Below are 13,217 nucleotides of genomic sequence, written 5' to 3' on the forward strand. Positions count from 1 at the left end.
CTCTTTCTCTACCATACTATAGGATCTTTTAGCCTTAGACAGACTTCTGGATGCTTATGCATCTGGTTGGAGTTTGCCTGATACATTGGCTTGCTGGAGCACTCAACCGACCCCATATGATGAGGCGTCGCAGGTCAGCACTAACCGTTTACATGGGTCATAGTGTACCAGTAATTTATTGGAACATAGCAGATTCCTGGCCTTCTCAAAGGCTCTGTCTTGAGATTTGCCCCAAACCCAGTCGTTACCCTTTCTCAGCAACAAGTGCAAGGGCTCTAGCAATGTGCTCAGAGTAGGTAGAAAGTTACCAAAATAGTTGAGAAGACCCAGGAACGAATGCAGCTCCGTCACACTCTGGGGTCTGGGTGCATTCTTGATGGTCTCTGTCTTTGAATCTGTAGGCCTGATGCTGTCTGCTGCAATCTTTCTCCCCAGGAATTCGACTTCTGGTGCCATGAAAACGCACTAGAAGCATTTTAGCCTAAATCCCACTCTGTCCAGACAACATAGAACCTCTTCCCGGTTGTGCAGGTGTTCGATGGCGTTGCGACCAGTGATCAGGATGTCATCTTGGAACACGATGGTCCTCGGGATGGACTTCAGCAAACTCTCCATGTTTCTCTGAAATATGGCTGCCACCGAAACAGCATCTGTGGTATATAAACAATCCTTTGTGTGTGTTGATGCACGTCAGTTTTTTCGATGATTCGACCAGCTCCTGTGTCATGTAAGCGGAGGTCAGGTCCAAATTGGTGAACGACTTCCCCCCCCGCTAGCATTGCAAACAGGTCATCAGCCTTGGGTAACGGGTATTGATCCTGTATTGAGACTCGGTTGATCGTTACCTTGTAGCCGCCGCAGATCCTGACCGTGCCATCACTTTTTAACACCGGGACAATTGGATCGGCCCATTCGCTGAACTCGACTGGTGATATGATTCCTTCCCATTGAAGTCTGTCCAGTTCGATCTCGACCTTCTCCCTCATCATGTACGGAATCGCCCGAGCCTTGTGATGGACGGATCTTGCATCCGGACCTAAGTGGATCTGCACCTTGGCTCCCATGAAGTTGTTGATACCTGGTTTGAACAATGAGGGAAACTTGCTCAGCACCTGAGCACATGAAGCGTCATCCACTGATGATAAGGCTTTAATATCGTTCCAGTTCTATTTAATTTTCTCTAGCCAACTCCTGCCGAACAGCGCTGGGCCATTGCCTGGAATGATCCACAATGATAAATCATGCACAGCTCCATCGTACGATACCTTTACTGCTGCGCTGCCAATGACTGGTATGAGCTCTTTGGTGTAGGTGCTCAGCTTCACAATGATTGGGCTCAGTTTGGGTCTTTTTGCCTTAGTGTCCCACAGCTTTTCGAAAGCCATCTGGCTCATTATTGACTGACTCACACCCGTGTCCAATTCCAAGGATACTGGAACCCCATTTAATTTAACTTCCAGCATTATCGGAGGACTTTTGGTAAAAGAATGTACCCCATACACTTCTTCGTCCTGTACCTCGGGTTGAGTTGCCTGTGCCGCTTGATACACGCTGGATCGATCATCCTCGTGGTGTGTCGCAGCATGCTTGCTCGGTTGCAGATACATTCACTGAAGGTGCACCATTGTTGCACAGCCTTTGCACACATATTGCTTGAATCAGCTTGATGGGCCCGATGATCGCCCCCATAACACAAACAAGGCGAGATTTGATTCACCCCCGATGGCGGACTTTGAGCAGTTACAGGTCATATGAATGCGGACGAGTAGGCCCTGACATGTGCAGCTCTGCCTGCTGACGAAATTATTTTATGCACAGTAATTGCCGGTGAGTTTCGATGCTGGGAAGATATCTGTTTCGAGTTTTCGTCCGTGGACATGCATGCCTGGATCTGCTCAGGTCTAGAAATTCAGCAGCCAGCAGCTTTAGTAGGATGACCTCGTGGCCAATGTCAAGCATGAAAAAGTCCTGCAGCATTTCCTCCAACGCAGCTCTGAAGTTGCACGGCCCAGTGAGCCGTTTCAGGTCGGCGACAAATTGCGCCACGTCCTGGCCCTCGGAGCGATTGTGCGTATAGAAACGATACCTTCGGTTGAAAGTAGTTCCGAACCAGTGGACACAATTCATAATAAGTCTTATCTATTGGTCGAGTTGGTAGGAGTAGATTCTTGATAAGGACATAAATTTTTGACCCACAAACGGTGAGGAGAACCGTCCTGCGCTTAATTGCGATATTGGTTCCTTCAAATCCGTTGGCTACGAAGTACTGGTCGAGGCGATCAGTGAAATCCTCCCAGTCTTCTCCTTCCATGAATCTCTCCAAAATTCCAACAGACATGGTTGCGTGAAAGTTCATATTTTTAACTCGTCGCCAATTGTTAAGTATCGAATAACTCCACAAGGCTAAGTACTGTGAGCTAGTTCAGACATGACCTTACTCCAGTTTATTTATTCTCAAAGTGAGGATTCAACATGGCTGCCAACATTATATACACGGCTTGCACGTGTCTGCCAGTGACCATTAGGACTCTGACAGTCATGCCCTCCGGTTGCAGGTAAAACCCAGTTAACATACATAGCAGTTTGCAGTGTGCACGGTTTGGTAAAACATTGCTGAATCTGTTAAGGAATGAGCTTTGCTGAGCAACTGGAGCTGATTCTAGCTAGTGACAGTGGCACCAGCGTGTACATCAATGCACTGTGCCACTGCCTGGTGGGTTTTGATTGTGCCCTCAGGTTTTTTGACAGCTACCCTGCCCAAGAGTGTGCTCCAGGTGCTTGACGCATGGGAATTGCTGTTGACACACAAGCCTGCTGGCAGTGGACCAGGAATTGGAGTCAGGCTTCGAAGAATCTGTCCTGGCGGAGCTTCAGGGAGTATGTGGTTTTCTCAGACTGGCCACCTTCCATCAGCACACACTGATTGGATCAGAGAAAAGGGGGCCCTGCTGTCACCAGCTCAGCGGGATATGCCGACGGGCGGCTGTTAGGAGGAAATCCAAAAATTTGCCTGTGTTTCCAAGGCCGAGGTCATGATTATGAAAAGGTCCATCTACTGAATCAGTTGCAACCAACAGAACTGGAAAAAGTACTTGCTTAAAACCTGTTACATTTCTATAACTTTTTCAAGTTCTGACGAAAGGTCATCGACCTGAAATGTTAACTCTGTTTCTCTCTCCACAGATGCTGCTGACCTGCTGACCATTTCAGCCCATCTTGTCTGCGCTGGCCAACCAAGAGCTATCCAGTCTATTGCCAGCATTTTCTGCTTTTATTTCAGATTTCCAGCTTCTGCACTCTTTTGCATTTGTAATAATTACTGGGATATCAGATACAAATGTAACATAAGATTTCTATTGTAATGTTCCTTTTTTTTCTGTCTTATTTTAGTAGTCCCTTTAAGCTGTTTCCTACATTTTTTGCTGGAGTCCATGATGTAATGCTATAGCAGCAGCTCTCGGTTCCGAATTCCACCAGACTGCATTATTAATCTTAGAGTCATAGAATCATAGAATTATTACGACACGGAAGGAGGCCATTCGGCCCATTGTGTCCGTGCCTATCGAAAAAGAGCTACCCAGCCTAATCCCACCTTCCAGCACTGGGTCCGTAGCCCTGTAGGTCACAGCTCTTTAACTGCACATCAAGTACTTTTTAAATGTGATGAGGATTTCTGCCTCTGCCACCCTTTCAGGCAGTGAGTTCTAGACTCCCACCATCCTCTGGGTGAAGAAATGTTTCCTCATCTCCCCTCTATTCCTTGTACAAATGATTTTAAATCTATGCCCCCTGATTAGACCCCTCTGCTAAGGGAAATAGGTCCTTCCTATCCACTCTATTTAGGCCCCTCATAATTTTCTACATCTCAATTAAGTCTTCCCTCAGCCTCCTCTGTCCCAAAGAAAACAATCCCAGCCTCTTCAATCTTTCCTCATAGCTAAAGTTTTCCAGTCCTGGCAACATCCTCATAAATCTCCTCTGCACCCTTTCTAGTGCACATCACATCCTTCCTGTAATGTGGTGACCAAAACTTCACACAGTACTCAAGCTGTAGCCTAAAGAGTGTTGTATACAGTGCTAGCATAACTTTCCTGCTCTTGTATTCTATACCTTGGCTAATAAAGGAAAGCATTCCACATGCCTTTTTAACCATCTATCGACCCGTCCTGTTACCTTTAAGGATCTGTGGACATATACTCCAAGGTCCCTCTGTTCCTCCACACTTCTCAGTATCCTACCATTTATTGTGTATTCCCTTGCCTTGTTGCCCCTCTCGCAATGCATTACCTCACACGTTTCCAGATTGAATCCCATTCATCGATATCTTCCTGCAGTTTAGAGCTTTCCTCCTCATTGTCAACCACATGGTCAATTTTTGTATCATCTGCAAATTTCTTTATCATGCCCTCTACATTGAAGTCTAAATCATTAATATATACTACAAAAGGTAAGGGACCGAGTACTGAGCCCTGTGGAACCCCACTGGAAACAGCCTTCCAGTCACAAAAACTCCCGTCAACCATTATCCTTTGCTTCCTGCCACTGAGCCAATTTTGGATCCAATTTGCCACTCTCCCTTGGTGTAATGTTGCACCTGACTTTATTTTGGCAATGTTCGGGGCCAACACAGGGGCCTTGAACAACATCATTATAAACGTCATGATAACGACTGAAAATTGCAAAATAGATGGAAAAATGAAGCAAAGGTAAAGCTATTTCTTCATTGCCTAATGTGTCAACTGCAGCATTATATTGAACTTCACAAAATTGAAAGCACCAGGAATGCCACCTTAAACATTCACTCCCTCCACCATTGGTGCACCGTGGCTGCAGTATATACCATCTACAAGATGCACTACAGCAACTCGCCATGGCTTCTTCGGCAGCACCTCCCAAACTCGCGACCTCTACCGCCTAGAAGGACCAGGGCAGCAGGCGCATGGGAAAACCATCACCTGCAAGTTCCCCTCCAAGTTACACACCATCCTGACTTAGAAATATTTTGCCATTCCTTCATCTTTGCTGGGTCAAAATCCTGGAAATCCCTCCCTAACAGCACTGTGGGAGTATCTTCACTGCACAGACTGCAGCGGTTCAAAAAGGCGGCTCACCATCACCTTCTTAAGGGCAACTTGGGATGGGCAATAAATGCTGGCCTTGCCAGCGATGCACACATCCCGTGAATGAATAAAAATAAAATTGGGCTTCTTTAAAGTAGAATCCTCATCCAACTATTCTGACACAAATGTAAATTGCAGAGAGGATGTTTAATTGGAAATGGTAGGATATGGTTTATTTCACATTGAGGATGGGAGCCATCACAGGATACATGCATCATAATAATCGCTTGCTTAAAAGTACAGTATCTCTTATTTATAATGGGAGCTATCTTATAGTGTGTGCTATTGAGAGAGTGTTTTATACAGTTTCCCAATTAGCAATGAATTATTGCTAATGCTGCCTTCAAAGAACTTAGTTTCCACTTTTGTGCTGAATATTTATTTCCCCCTCTAAAATTCTTAACTCTCTATGAAGTCTAAGTCCATCCAATACTTGATTACTTTAGCAATATTGTTTCCTACATTACAGCAGTGACTACACTTCAAAATTACTCCATTGGCTTTAAAATGCTTTAGGACGTCCTGAGGCCGTGAAAGGCGCTATGTAAATCCAAGTTCTTTCTTTCTATATCTGAACAAGGCTCTTACAACACCTCTCTCAGACTCTTACAGGATACTAGAGAAAAGCTTGGTGCCTGATAAATTGGTTCCTGTCCTGCCTCATCTCCAACCACCAACCTTTCTCCCTGCTGCAGCCTTTTCTTCCTTTCTCTGTTTTATTTTACTACTGTGGTCAGTTCTCCTCTGAGCTTTTCCCTTATTGCATCTTCTAAACTCCAAATACATTGCCCTAATCACTCTCCCTCCTCCACACGGTCCAATAGTGTTAAAATCAAGTCTCATTGCACAGCCTCCTACTTTCACTGATTTTTTTCTAGGACTGGTCAAGTTGCTTACTTCCTTCATTCTCTCTTTTCACAACCTTCAGCTTTTTAAAGCCCAACCTTGGTGTTAGCTAATCACCACTTCATGATTTACCAACAACAGGCAAGATAAAAAAAAAGAAAAAAAGACTTGGATTTATATAGCGTCTTTCACAACCACCGAACGCCTCAAAGTGCTTTACAGTCAATGAAGTACTTTTGCAGTGTAGTCACTGTTGTAATGTGGGAAACATGGCAGCTAATTTGCACACAAGCAAGCTCCTACAAACAGCAATGTGATAAAAGGCCAGATAACATGTTTTTTTTAAATGTTGATTGAGGGATAAATATTAGCCAGGACATCGGGATAACTCCCCTGCTCTTCTTCGAAATAGTGCTATGGGATCTTTTACATACACTTGAGAGAGCAGACGGGGCCTCAGTTTAACGTCTCATCCAAAAAAAAGATGAATTGAATGGCCTCCTCCTGTGCTGTAAGATACTATGAATTGTTTTAGATTGGTGCCTGGATTCTGGTCCTTGGCACTTTCCTGCTGTTTCTCAATGGATAGTTGCTCACCCTGCTACGGTTGTTATATCTATGATGCGATAGTGGCCAAGATCTTACTCGAATTCCTCCTGAATTCAATCTAGTCTCTTAAATTAAAAGCTGGCACTCCATTTGAATTGATTGCCGTGACCAGATTTCATCCCTATAGGTGAGACATCATGGCTGCTGACACAAAAAACTTACACGAGGACAGAAAAAAAAGAAAGACTTGCATTTATATAGCGCCTTTCACGGCTACTGCATGTCCCAAAGCACTTTACAGACAATGAAATAAGTTTTGAAGTGTAGTCACTGTTGGGAAACGTGGCAGCCAACTTGCGCACAGCAAGTTCCCACAAACAGCAATGTGATAATGACCAGATAACCTGTTTTAGATGTTGATTGAGGGATAAATATTGGCTCGGACACCAGGGATAACTCTACTGCTCTTTTTTAAAATATTGCCATGGGATCTTTTATGTTCACATGAGAGAGCAACTTGGTTTAACGTCTCATCCAAAAGACAGCACCTCTGACATAGAAACATAGAAAATAGGTGCAGGAGTAGGCCATTCGGCCCTTCTAGCCTGCACCGCCATTCAATGAGTTCATGGCTGAACATTCAACTTCAGTACCCCATTCCTGCTTTCTCGCCATACCCCTTGATCCCCCTAGTAGTAAGGACCTCATCTAACTCCTTTTTGAATATATTTAGTGAATTGGCCTCAACAACTTTCTGTGGTAGAGAATTCCACAGGTTCACCACTCTCTGGGTGAAGAAGTTCCTCCGCATCTCGGTCCTAAATGGCTTACCCCTTATCCTTAGACTGTGACCTCTGGTTCTGGACTTCCCCAACATTGGGAATATTCTTCCTGCATCTAACCTGTCTAACCCCGTCAGAATTTTAAATGTTTCTATGAGGTCCCCTCTCATTCTTCTCATTCTCCAGCACAGCACTGGAGTGTCAGGTGAATTTTTATACTCAAATGTCTGGAAAGGGATTTGAACCCACAACTTTCTGACCTCAAAGGCAAGAGTGCTACCCACTGAACCACAGCTAACAGGGCAATTATTGCATTGATAATTTCATTCTTAATATTGTAAGAGGGAAACGCTGATCATTCCATTCATATAATTTTAGGGAGAAATAATTGTGAATATTTGAAGCAAGTGTAACTATTTTTGAGCAGCTATATCTCACTTCTGTAGGTTTAAGACTCTGTTCTTGGCTCAAATATTTTCAATTAGTTTCACGGGTAGTTTTTTTTTAATTTGGAAAATAATATCAACAAGTTCTAAATCCTACAGTTCACACTGCTAATTCCTACGTGACATAAAGCAGCCCTTTCTGCTCTTGTCTTGATGCAAATTTTATATCTTATTGCAAATATTTCAGGAATCAATTTCATATTGTTAAACTGCAAGCTAACTTTGGCTATTAGCCACACTTGACAGTAGCAAAACTGTCTGTGTTAGTTAGTTCCCATAAAAACCAAGATCCAAATATGCGTTTTCTCCAAAATATACAGTCAGTGTGCCTGATCAGCAAATGCCATTCACCATTGCGAAACGGACAGAACAGCTCAATGGTGCCAGCCTGTTATTTTATAATTTACCCCATTTCAACATGTAGTATTAAAGGGCCCTTTAAGCGATGTAATAATATACTTTGCAAATATTTGTACCCCGGTCATTTGATGTGTTTCAGCATTGTTCATTCATTTGAATAACTGTTGCTTCTAAGAATCAAAGCATTCTAATTCAGTTCAAGAGTTCTCTTTATGGAGATCATTACTTTTATCTGTTCTGTTGCAAATTTCCCTTTCAAACAAGTGGGTATTTCCACCTCGTGTTATTGGCAGGTAAAAGAGGAAGTATGTGAGAAGGAAAATGTTAACAAAATAATGTTTATTTTAATAATATTTTAACAAGCTTTTAATCACCCTTGTCTCAGTCATGTTATGATGTGAATCTTTCACTCTGACAATGCTGAGGAACACAGCAACAACAACTTATATTTATATAGCGCCTTTAACATAGTAAAATATCCCAAGGCGCTTCACAGGAGTGTAATCAAACAAATGCGGAGCCACATATTAGGACAGATGACTAAAAGCTTGATCAAAGAGGCAGGTTTTAAAAAGAAAGACTTGCATTTTCACAACCACTGGACGTCCCAAAGTGGTTTACAGCCAATTAAGTACTTTCTGAGGTGTAGTCACTGTTGCAATGTAATTTAAGGAGCGTATTAAAGGAGGAAAGAGAGGTAGAGAGACGGAGAGGTTTGGGGGTGGGTGGGGGGAATTCCAGAGCTTAGGCCCCAGGCCGATGGTGGAGCGATGAAAATCAGAGATGCTCAAGAAGCCAGAATTGGAGGATTGCAGAGATCTCAGTGGGTTGTAGACCTGGAAGAGGTTGCATAGATACGGAAGCTAGGCCATGGAGGGATTTGAAAACAAAAATGAGAATTTTAAAATTGAGGTAAAGCATTCACTCAGCTTTGCAGAAAAAGGCAATGCAAGTCACCCCGTTCAAGGATTTTTTATTCTTAGCAAAGGCAGCATATTACGTGTCCAACAAATAACATTCTGCACTATTGACACTTTGGCATTGTTTAATTTTTATTTCTATCCTACAATGAATTGTAAACGGTTATATGTGTTTGAGAAAGAACCGAAACAAATCAGCAAAAATAACAATTATTTTTGGTATCAAAGCATGGAAAGACTGCACCATTGCTCAAGCTTGGATACTGAATAAACTCTTCAAATGTAAGTATATTCATTTGAACAGAACCTTTCAGTAACACTAAGTACTGTTGCAGAGCTATTTGGCAAATTATTTTAATCTTTTAAGTTTTATATTTCTTGGACTGACTATAAAAACGTATATCACAAACAGATGGGACAGAGTACACATTTGATATCCTTGTAAAAAGCTGTTTGCTCCCAAGAAACATTTCCCAGACTTATTTGTTTCTCTAAGTGTGGTATACATACAGAAGACATTTATTAATATGTTTCAACAACAATAACAACTTGCATTTATATAATGCCTTTAATGTAATAAAACATCCCAAGGTGCTTTTCAGGAACGTTATCAAACAAGATTTGGTATGGACCCACTTAAGGAGATATTAGAATAGCTGGTCAAAAGCTGGTCCAATAGGTGTTAAGGTATGACTTAAACCAGGGGGCCTGGGGTACAGTGTCAGTCATCATCATAGGCAGTTCCTTGGAATCGAGAAAGACTTGCTTCCACTCTTAAAATGTGTCCTTAGGTGGTGGAACAGTCCAATATGAGAGCCATAGTCCCTGTCACAGTTGGGGCAGATAGTCATTGAGGGTAAGGGAGGATGGAACAGATTTGCCACACGTACTTTCCGCTGCCTGCGCTTGATTTCTGCATGCTCTTGGTGATGAGACTCGAGGTGCTCAGTGCCCTCCCGGATGCACTTCCTCCACTTAGGGCAGTCTTTGGCCAGGGACTCCCAGATGTTGGTGGGTGTTATGTCCTTACACACTACAGCAAATCAACACGAGGCACATACTGGAGACAAGGTCACTCTGTGACCTGTACCTTTATTCACAGGACCAAGAAGTGATGACCCTGCGTGGGACCTCCCTTTATATACCTGGATGACCAGTTGAGGAGTGTCTCCCACAAGTTCACCCCCTGTGGTCAAGGTGTGCATTTCTCAGGTGTATACAGTGTACAGTGTTGTTACATAAAGGTTACACTTATGTGAGGTTACAAACTTGACATCACCTCCCCCCAACGTTTTTGGGTCAAAGATTGAGTCTTTCAGGCGGTCGACGCTCTCTTGTGGAGCGTTGCAGTTGGGGCTCTGGTGGTTGAGCCTTGGTATGCGTCTTCGTCACCTGTGGTGATTCCGGCTCATGCTGCTGACGGTTCTTGTTGCTCGTTCACTGGCAGTGGTGTGGGCAGCATTTCATGATTTTCCTCAGGTTCCTCAGTGTCCATGCTGAACCTTTTTTTTTACTTGGTCCAGATGCTTGCGGCATATCTGCCCATTGTTGAGTCTGACCACTATGACCCTATTCTCCTCTTTACCAATTATAGTACCCTCGAGCCACTTGGGCCCCACAGCGTGATTAAGAACAAATACGGAGTCATCGATTTCTATCCATCTCCCATTTGAGTTAAGGTCGTGGCACTCATTTTGGGACTGGCGCTTGCCCTCAACAATGTCTGACAAGGCTGGATGAATGAGGGACAGCCTAGTTTTTAGTTTACGTTTCATGAGTAGTTCTGCTGGCGGGACTCCCGTGAGCAAGTGCGGTCGGGACCTGTAGGCCAGCAGGAGGCGCGATAGACGGTATTGAAGGGAGGGTCCTTGAATCCAGAGCATGCCTTGCTTTATGATTTGGACTGCATGTTCCGCCTGGCCATTGGAAGCCGGCTTGAACGGCGCTGTCCTGACATGTTTGATGCCATTACCCGACATGAACTCCCGGAATTCATAGCTAGTGAAACAGGGGCCGTTGTCGCTAACTAGGATATCCAGCAAGCCGTGGGTCACAAAGACCGCACGCAGACTCTCCACTGTGGTGGATGTCATGCATGAATTCAATATGATGCACTTGATCCATTCCGAGTACGCATCAACAACAATGAGGAACATTTTTCCCATGAATAGGCCCGTGTAGTCTACGTGAATATGTGACCATGGCTTGGTGGGCCAAGGCCACAGGCAGAGTGGGGCCTCCCTGGGGGCATTGCCCAGCTGGGCACACGTCGTGCACCTGCGAACACAGTGTTCCAGGTCTGCATCAATTCCCGGCCACCATACATGTGACCAGGCAATGGCCTTCATAAGCACGATGCCTGGGTGCTCGCTGTGGAGTTCCCTGATGAATACTTCCTTACCCCTCTGGGGCATGACTACCCGGCTGCCCCATAGTAGGCAGTCGACTTGGATGGAGAGTTCATCCATCTGTCTGTGAAATGGTCTGACCTCTTCAGGGCATGCTCCGTGTGCGGGCGCCCAATCCCCATTCAGGATACATTTCTGAATCAGAGATAGGAGGGGATCTCTGTTTGTCCAGGTTTTGATCTGGCGGGCTGTGATGGGGGAGCCTGCGCTGTCAAAGGCATCGACAGCCATGACCATCTCTGCGGTTTGCTCTGCTGCCCCCCTCAGTGGTGGCCAGTGGAAACCTCCGTTTTGGATTCGGTGAGCCAGGTCTCGTCTGCCTCAACCCTCCTGCCCAAAAACTTGACCTCTGGGGCCAAAAGCACGCACTTCGACTTCTTTAGTCGCAGGCCTACCCGTTCCAGTCGGCGTAGCACCCCCTCCAGGTTGTGGAGGTGTTCCTCGGTGTCTCGACCCGTGATAAGGATGTCCTCCTGAAATACGATTGTTCCGGGGATGGATTTTAGCAGGCTTTCTATGTTCCTCTGAAAGAAAGCAGCTGCTGAACGAATGCCAAACAGACACCTGTTGTAGACAAACAACCCCTTGTGCGTGGTGATGGTGGTCAGTAGCTTGGATTCTTCGGCCAGTTCCTGGGTCATGTAGGCCAAAGTGAGGTCCAACTTGGTGAACAGCTTGCTGCCTGCCAGCGTGGCAAAAATATCCTCCACTCTCAGAAGCGGGTATTGGTCCTGAAGGGACACTCGGTTGATGGTGGCCTTGTAGTCGCCACAGATCCTGACCGAGCCATCCGTTTTTAAAACAGGGACGATGGGGCTTGCCCAGTCGCTGAATTCAACGGGCGAAATTATGCCCTCTCTTAGCAACCTGTCCAACTCAATCTCAATTTTCTCCCGCATCACATACGGCACAACTCTGGCTTTGTGGTGCACTGGTGTGGCGTCCGGGGTGATGCGCATTCTTACTTTGGTGCCTTTGAAAATCCTGACGCCAGGTTGAAATAATGACTCGAACTTTAGTAGGACCTGTGAGCATGAACTTCGCTCCACAGATGAAATGGCGTGCACATCCCCCCATTTTCAGTTCATCTCGGCTGACCAGCTCCTCCCCAAAAGCGCGGGACCATTTCCCGAGACAATCCAGAGTGACAGCCGGTTCTGAGATCCATTATGTGTGACCACCAACATTGCACTGCCTAGCACTGGGATGATCTCTCTGGTGTACGTCCGTAATTGCGTGTCAATGCATTCTAGTTTGGGTCTGCTAGCTCTGAGTGGCCACAGTTTCTTGAATTGTTGGACACTCATAAGTGACTGGCTGGCTCCTGTGTCCAGCTCCATGCTTACCGAGATGCCGTTTAACAGTACTCTCATCATCATAGGTGGCGTTGTTGTGTATGAGCTGTGGATGTTTGCGCACCTGGACCCACTGAACTTCTGCGTCCATTGCTGTGTCTGAGGCATACCCCTGCCTTGCAGACCCCTCTTGTGGTTCATCCACTTCGTAAACCAGCCTCGCTGTGGGCTTCCTGCACATCCTGGCTAAATGTTCACTCAAATTACAATTTCTGCAGATCAATTGTTGAAACTGGCAGGTCTTCACAGCATGTTCACCCCCACACCTCCAGCATGAGCTGAGATAGTTGTGAACAAAAGAGCTGTTACCAGGCATTCCTCTCTGATTGTCTCTTTGATTACTCTTGAGCACTCTGTTTGTAGGTGTCAATGGTCCCAACCCGGGATGTATTGTCCCTTGTGATGGTGTAAGTGTCTGTTCAACCTGCCAT

This window comes from Pristiophorus japonicus, chromosome 14 (assembly GCF_044704955.1).
Source record: "Pristiophorus japonicus isolate sPriJap1 chromosome 14, sPriJap1.hap1, whole genome shotgun sequence".
NCBI lineage: Eukaryota > Metazoa > Chordata > Chondrichthyes > Pristiophoridae > Pristiophorus > Pristiophorus japonicus.